Below are 8,313 nucleotides of genomic sequence, written 5' to 3'. Positions count from 1 at the left end.
TTCTGCCAGACTTCTCACATTTATATCAATTACTGTTGATCTTGGTCTGCAGCAGTTGCCCACACAGCAACGATGATGAAGGAGGAGGGAGAACTCAACTTCCTATGAAGGGCTTGGGAGGGACCCTTTTATGTGGAAAGCTGCACACTCAGTTCTGGGGAAGTAAGCCTGACTCCATATTCCCAGGAAACCTAATACATATGTTCCTCAGAGGAGCTGGAAGAAAGCAGACCACCAGGAAGGAGAACCTGGTGAGGGGGAGTTTGCGAGTGCTGGAACCCAAGGAGGTCGGGCATGGATGTGGGAGCAAAGGTCAAAAATAGCCCAAGTTCACTCCTCAGCCGCACAGGAGCTGACACGGAGGAGCCGATGGTCCCAGGCTCTTCCTCTGCGTGTCTTAATGTTCCAGTTTGTCCAGGCTGAGGGAGCTGGCATTGTCTGACAGATCTGCGGCAATTTTGGGAATCCACTTTGACAATAACATCAAATATTGATTTAAGCAAGACAATGTTGCACAGTCTAATCACATTTTTTTTTTTTTGGAAAAAGATGCATGTGTATTTATATATGTGTGTTGAAAAACAACCAGGGGATATAAAATGCAACGTTAGCCATGATCTTTTATTTTTATTTTCATGCTTAGCAGTTTTATTTCTGCAAAGTGATTTATAACCATTTTTATTAGTTATTCTAAATTGATATATAGAAATGCATGTCAAAAAGAAATCCTTCATATTTGAGAAAGGAGACTATTCACACCCAGCATTGAAATAAATAGCATAATTATGGCTACATTACCCATGGATTATTAAGTATTTATTTCTTTTTTGAAAACCTTTATTGTTGATAGTATAAAGATGCCTCCCTCCCCCAATGCTCCCCTCTACTGATTCCTGCTCCATGCTAGGCCTTTACCACTCCATTGTCCGCGACCATAGATAATGCATAGCTTATATAATAAAAAGGTAATATGCAAATTGACCCTAACAGCAGAACGACTGGCACTATGACACACACTGACCACCAGGGGGCAGACACTCAATGCAGGAGCTGCCCCCTGGTGGTCAGCGCGCTCCCACAGGGGGAGCTCTGCTCAGCCACAAGCCAGGCTGCCAGCTGCCAGCACAGCGGTGGTGGCGGGAGCCTCTCCCACCTCCACGGCAGCGCTAAGGAGCAGCAAGCCAAGTGGTAAGGAGTGAGCAGGCAGGCAGTTAAGAGCAAGGGGTCCCAGTTGCAAGAGGGCGCAGGCCAGGCTGAGGGACCTCCTGCCCCTCCACATTAATTTCATGCATTGAACCTCTAGCATGCATAGAAAATCTTTGATTAATCTCTTCCTGTTCCCCCTCATCCCTTTCCTCTGAGATTTGTAAATTTGTCCCATAGTTCCATGCATCTGGTTCTATTTTATTCATCCGTTTACTCTGTTCATTAGATTCTTTGTTCATTTATTTTGATTTTTAGATTCAATTGTTGATAGATATGCATTTATTGCCATTTTATTGATCATATTTTTATATTTTATTTCTTTTTTAAACATACTATATATTCTTATATATATGTATATGTATCTGTATATGTATGTGATTATATATATATACATATATATATGAAATTAATTTTAGAGAATGAGGAAGAGGGGGAGAGAGAGAGATTGCACACCCCCCACTGGGGATTGAGCCCACAACCTGGGCAAGTGCCCTTGACCAGAATTGAACCTGGGACCCTTCAGTTCACAGACCAACGCTCTATACACTAAGCCAAACCAGCTAGGACTAGTTCTTCTTCTTCTTAAAGAAGAGCCTTTAACATTTCATGTAATATTTGTTTGGTGGTGATGAACTCCTTTATCTTTTCCTTGTCTGGCAAGCTCTTTATCTGACCTTCAGTTCTAAATGATAGCTTTGAGGGTAGAGTAATCTTGATTGTAGGCCCTTGCTTTTCATCACTTTGAATATTTCTTGCCACTGCAAATTTCTGACCTGCAAAGTTTCTGTTGAGAAATCAGCTGATAGTCTCATGGGCTCTCTCTTATAGGTAACCAACTGCTTTTCTCTTGCTGTTTTTAAGATTCACTCTTTGTCTTTAACCTTTTGCATTTTAATTATGACGCATCTTGGTGTGGGCCTCTTTGGCTTTATCTTGTTTGGGACTCACTATGCTTCCTGGACTTGTATGTCTATTTCTTTCACTAGGTAAGGGGAGTTTTCTGTCATTATTTTTTCAAATAGTTTTTCATGATTCTCTTCTCCTTCCAGTACTCCCATGATGCAAAAGTCAACCCAGAAGGTTCTTACACTATCTCCATATTTTTTATTCTTTTTTCTTTTTGCTGTTATGATTGGGTGTTTTTTGCTTCTTTATATTTCAAATTCTTGATTTCTTCAAATTCAGCATCCTCTACTCTACTGTTGATCTCCTATAAATATTTTATTTAAAAAGGTTTTTATTTATTTTGGAGAGAGGAAGGGGGGTCAAGAGAGAATAGAAACATCAATGATGAGAGATAATCATTGATCAGCTGCCTCCTGCATACCCCCACTGTGGACCAAGCCTGCAATTTGGGATGTGCCCTGACCAGGAATTGAACCATAATCTCCTGGTCATGGGTCAACAATCAACCACTGAGCAACACCAGCTGAGCCTCTGTAAATTATTCTTTATTTCAGATAATGTATGCTTCATTTCTGACTGGTCCTTTTTTTTTTTTTTTTTAGGTTATCTATTTTTTTATTGCTTGAAGTATTACAAAGGGTATTACATATGTGTCCCTTTTTTTTCCCTGCCCTTGAAAATCCCCTGGCCTCCCCTATCCCCCAGTGTCTTTTTTTTAAATTTTTTTTTATTGATTAAGATATTACATATGTGTCCTTATACCCACGTTACCCCCTTCCTCCCCCCGCTCATGCCCTCACCCCCCGGTTGTCCATGTCCATTGGTTAGACCTATATGCTTGCATGTAAGTCCTTTGGTTGATCTTTCCCCCTTACCCCCACCCTCCCCTACCTTCCCTCCATGGCCCGGCAGTCCAATCAATGCCTCTCCGTCTCTGGATCAGTCCTTGTTCATCAGTTTATGTTGTTCATTATATTCCACAAATGAGTGAGATCATGTGGTATTTATCCTTCTCTGACTGGCTTATTTCACTTAGCATAATGCTCTCTAGTTCCATCCATGCTGTGGCAAATGGTAAGAGTTCCTTTTTCTTCTTCCTCTTCTTTTTTTTTTTTTTTTTTTTTTTTTTTTTTAAATACATTTTATTGATTTTTCACAGAGAGGAAGAGAGAGAGACAGAGAGTTAGAAACATCGATGAGAGAGAAACATCGATCAGCTGCCTCCTGCACACCCCCCACATGGGATGTGCCCACAACCCAGGTACATGCCCTTGACCGGAATCGAACCTGGGACCTTTCAGTCCGCAGGCCGATGCTCTATCCACTGAGCCAAACCGGTTTCGGCTCTTCTTCCTCTTCTTAAAGAATACCTTTCAGCATTTCATATAATGCTGGTTTGGTGGTGATGAACTCCTTTAGCTTTTTCTTATCTGTGAAGCTCTTTATCTGACCTTCAATTCTGAATGATAGCTTTGCTGGATAAAGAAATCTTGGTTGTAGGTTCTTGCTATTCATCACTTTGAATATTTCTTGCCACTCTCTTCTGGCCTGCATGGTTTCTGTTGAGAAATCAGCTGACAGTCGTATGGGTACTCCCTTGTAGGTAACTGACTTTTTTTCTCTTGCTGCTTTTAAGATTCTCTCTTTGTCTTTTGCTCTTGGCATTTTAATTATGATGTGTCTTGGTGTGGTCCTCTTTGGATTCCTTTTGTTTGGGGTTCTATGTGCTTCCTGGACTTGTAAGTCTATTTCTTTCACCAGGTAGGGGAAGTTTTCTGTCATTATTTCTTCAAATAGGTTTTCAATTTCTTGCCCTCTCTCTTCTTCTGGTACCCCTATAATTCTGATATTGGTACGCTTGAAGCTGTCCCAGAGGCTCCTTACACTATCTTCGTATTTTTGGATTCTTTTTTCATTTTGCTTTTCTGGTTGGGTGTTTTTTGCTTCTTCGTATTTCAAATCTTTGACTTGATTCTTGCGATCCTCTGGTCTGCTGTTGGGAGTTTGTATAATATTCTTTATTTCAGTCAGTGTATGCTTAATTTCTAGTTGGTCCTTTATCACAACTTCGAGGGTCTCACTAGATTTCTTGAGGATCTCACTACATTTATTGGCTGTTTCCATAAAATTCTTGAAAAATCTTAGAAACATGGTTTTGAACTCTATATCCAGTCGTTTGCTGTCCTCCATTTCTGTCATTTGTGACCTGTTTCTTTGTCTTCACATTTTGTCTGCTTCCCTGTGTTGGTAGAGTGGTTTTGTGTGTTAGGTGTCCTACAGGGCCCAGTGGCTCAGCCTCCCCAGTTACCTGAGGTGGACACTCTTGGTGCACCCCCCTGGTGGGCTTTGTGCAGTCTTGTTGTAGTTATGCCTTGATTGTTTTAGGTGTCACTGGGAGGAATTGACCTCCAGGCCAATTGGCAGTGAGAATCAGCTGTGTCTGCAGTGGGAGAACTTCTGTGCTGAAGACACCCTTCTGGGGCAAGACTTGCTTCAGTGGGGCTTTGGTGCTCACTGAGTCTGCTGCCTGAGTGTGTTCCTTATGAATCTGAAGAGTTGTAATCTGGATGGTCCCACTCTGACCACTGGGTACACTGGCTCTTGGATCTAAGGAGGTGCTAATTAAGCCTCTTCCTGAGGTTACCCAGCAGGAGCTACGAAGAGATATGCAGATTCCCCTTCCTTTTTTGGGGGTTTGGGGGTGCCCAGATGAGGCCCAGCTGTGAAGCAATGCAAGCTGCTGTGGGGCCTTGGGCCTTCTCTTGGAAGTTCTGGGTCTGTCTGAAGGCCAGGTTTTCTTAAATCAAGACATGCCTATTCTTATGTCACTAATTGTTTGGCTCAGGAGTAAAACATTAACTGAGTTAGGCAGTAGGGGTAGTTTTAAGGAAAACTACGAAATAATAGGAACTCTACTGAGCAGTCTTCATTCATTATCATGGAATTATTTGATTTAGAACAAATTTTTTCAGCAAATAAACATCTATTTAAATTCAGTCTAATGTCTTTTGGTGTTAAGCAAAATGCTTTCTTGCAAGTAGACAAATGAAAGAAACCTCTTCTACCTTCTTGAGATAAAATGGGGGAAAACAGGACTAGGAATCGGGATACCTGGATTCTAATCCTTACTCTTGATATTTTTATAAAAAGAGCTTTCTATCTTCAGACAAGTCACTAACTCTTATTGAGCCTCAATATCCTCATATTTCAAAACAGATGAATAAATGAATTCTGGGTTTGAAGATAATCTCACAAGGCACTGAAGTCACTGGCTGGCCATACATGAGCTTAGACCAGTAATGGCGAACCTTTTGAGCTCGGCTGTTGGGGTCCAGCCCCAGCAGGTCCAGGGGTTCCCCAAGGTATGGATGGAGTCAGTGAAGAATGAATGACATGGTGACAGCATTCAGTTGATCAACATAGCGAGATTCTCTTCAGGTTCTCCAGTCAGGTTCTGTACCCCCCAGTGTCTTATGTCCATTGGTTATGCTTATATGCATGCATACAAGTCCTTCGGTTGATCTCTTACCCCCCTCCCTCCTGCCCCCCAACCCTCCCTGGCCTTCCCGCTGCAGTTTGACAATCTGTTTGAGGCAGCTCTGCCTCTGTATCTATTATTGTTCAAAAGTTTATAATGGTCTCTATTATCCATGAATGAGTGAGATCATGTGGTATTTTTCCTTCATTAACTGGCTTATTTCACTTAGCATAATGCTCTCCAGTTCCATCCATGCCGTTGCAGATGGTAAGAGTTCCTTCTTTTTTACAGCAGCATAGTATTCCATTGTGTAGATGTACCACAGTTTTCTAATCCATTCATCTACTAATGGGCACTTAGGCTGTTTCCAGATCTTAGCTATGGTGAATTGTGCTGCTATGAACATATGGGTGCATATATCCTTTCTGATTGGTGTTTCTGGTTTCTTGGGATATATTCCTAGAAGTGGGGTCACTGGGTCAAATGGGAGTTCCATTTTTAGTTTTTTGAGGAAACTCCATACTGTCTTCCATAGTGGCTGCACCAGTCTGCATTCCCACCAGCAGTGCACGAGTGTTCCCTTTTCTCCACATCCTCTCCAGCACTTGTCGTTTGTTGATTTGTTGATGATAGCCAGTCTGACAGGTGTGAGATGGTACCTCATTGTTGTTTTGATTTGCATCTCTCGGATGATTGGTGACTTTGAGCATGTTTTCATATGTCTCTTGGCTTTCTGAATGTCTGACTGGTCCTTTTTATGTCATTGATATTCTCACTAATTTCCTTGAAATTCTTACTAAGTTTCTTGAAGTTCTCATTCAGTTCCTTAATCATCCTTGTAACCATTGTTTTAAACTCTGTATCCAGTAGTTTTCTTGCTTCCATTTTATTTAGGTTTTTTTTTTTGGATATTTCTCCTGTTTTTTTTGTGTGTGGTTTTTTTCCATTTGTGGCATGTTTCTTTGTCTCTCCATTTTTGCTGCTTCCCTGTGTTTGTTTCTATGTTTTAGGTAGATCTGCTATGTCTCCCACACTTGGTAGAGTCACCTTGTGTAGTAGGTGTCCTGAAGGGCCCAGTGGCTCAGCTTCCCCAGTTACCTGAGCTGGGCACTCCAGTTGCGCCTCTGTGTGAGCTGTGTGCACTGTCCTATTGTAGTTGAGCCTTGATTTACTTTGACATCACTAGGAAGGATTGAGACCCCCAGGCCAATTGCTTGTACGGATCGGCTGTGACTACAACTGAAATGTTGCTATGCAGGAGCTCACCTTATGGAACAGGGCTTCCTTTAGTGGAGCTTCGATGCTCACTGAGTCCAACCCTTAAGTGTGTCACTTGTGGAGGTGGTAGGGGTGTAATCCAGCGTGGCTAAAGCTGACTACTGGATGCACTGGCTCTGGGGCCTCCCACGTGGTTCAAGGTCAGCCTTTGCCTGTTCCCTGCCCAGGGCCACCCAGCATGAGCTACAAAGCAATCTGCCGATGTCTGCTACTTGTGTTGAGCTCAGAAGTGCCCAGGAGAGGCCACGTTGTGAACCAGGTTAGGTTGCCACTAGTTCCAGGCTGATACTTGTTTGAGAGATTTTAGGAAAAGTCTAAAGCATGAGTCAATAGAGGCCAGTTGTATGGAAAAGCCACTGGAAATGATGTGATAAACCTGCTAGTAGGGAGGGGCAGGGTCTCAGGGAATCACCAGGGTGGGGGGAAAGGGTGATCCAGGTCGATGGAGATTCAGATATGATGCAGCTGGTCAGCTCAGTGGCAGGGAGGGCTCAACAAAAGAACACTAGCCTCTGCCAGCACTTCTGTCTGGGAGAAAGCTGCCCCTCCAGCTTTTGCCCTGATTCCAGACAAAACAGTTCCTCTGTGAATGTCCCAAGGTCCTTTCAAATTGGCCCAGTGCTGGAGCTCAGAGGGAGTGAATCTGAGTAAGTCCCTTTAAGAGGAATGGCCTAGGACTCCCACAGCCTCTGTGTTCCTCAGCCACAATCCCCACTGGTTTTTACAGCCAGAAGTTGTGGGGGCTTCTCTTCCCAACACTGGAACAAACACTGGACTGGGAGCCTGGTATGGGACAGGGACCCCCTGTTACTCAGGGAAACCTCCATAGTCAAGATACCCCTCTTGATTTTAAACTGCCACACGTGGGTGTGGGACAAGCCGGTTCCACAATTCTACCCCACGTCTCTGCCCCTTCACCAGTCTGGATGTACTTCTTCTTGCAAGTATTTATTTATTAATCTGTAGATGTAAATACACCACTTCAACATACCATTATGGAAGTTCTAAAAAACTGAATTGTGAAATTCAACTTATTTTTCTCTTTTTTATTATTTATTTATTACTTTTTAAAAATGTATCTTTATTATTATTTTTTTTAATATATTTTTATTGATTTTTTACAGAGAGGAAGGGAGAGAAATAGAGAGTTAGAAACATCGATGAGAGAGAAACATCGATCAGCTGCCTCCTGCACAGCTCCCACTGGGGATGTGCCCGCAACCCAAGTACATGCCCTTGACCGGAATCGAACCCGGGACCCTTCAGTCCGCAGGCTGACGCTCTATCCACTGAGCCAAACCGGTTTTGGCAAAAAAAAAATGTATCTTTATTATTGAAAGCATTACAGATGTCTCCTTTGTGTTTTTTCCCCCATTGACACCTGCCTCTCCCAAGCCTTCACCACACTATTATCTGTGTCCATGGGCTATGCATATATGCATATA

This window comes from Myotis yumanensis, unplaced genomic scaffold (assembly GCF_028538775.1).
Source record: "Myotis yumanensis isolate MYYU_CA2020_CCGP unplaced genomic scaffold, mMyoYum1.0.hap1 SCAF_17, whole genome shotgun sequence".
NCBI classification, from domain to species: Eukaryota; Metazoa; Chordata; class Mammalia; order Chiroptera; family Vespertilionidae; genus Myotis; species Myotis yumanensis.
This window is presented reverse-complemented; position numbering follows the sequence as displayed.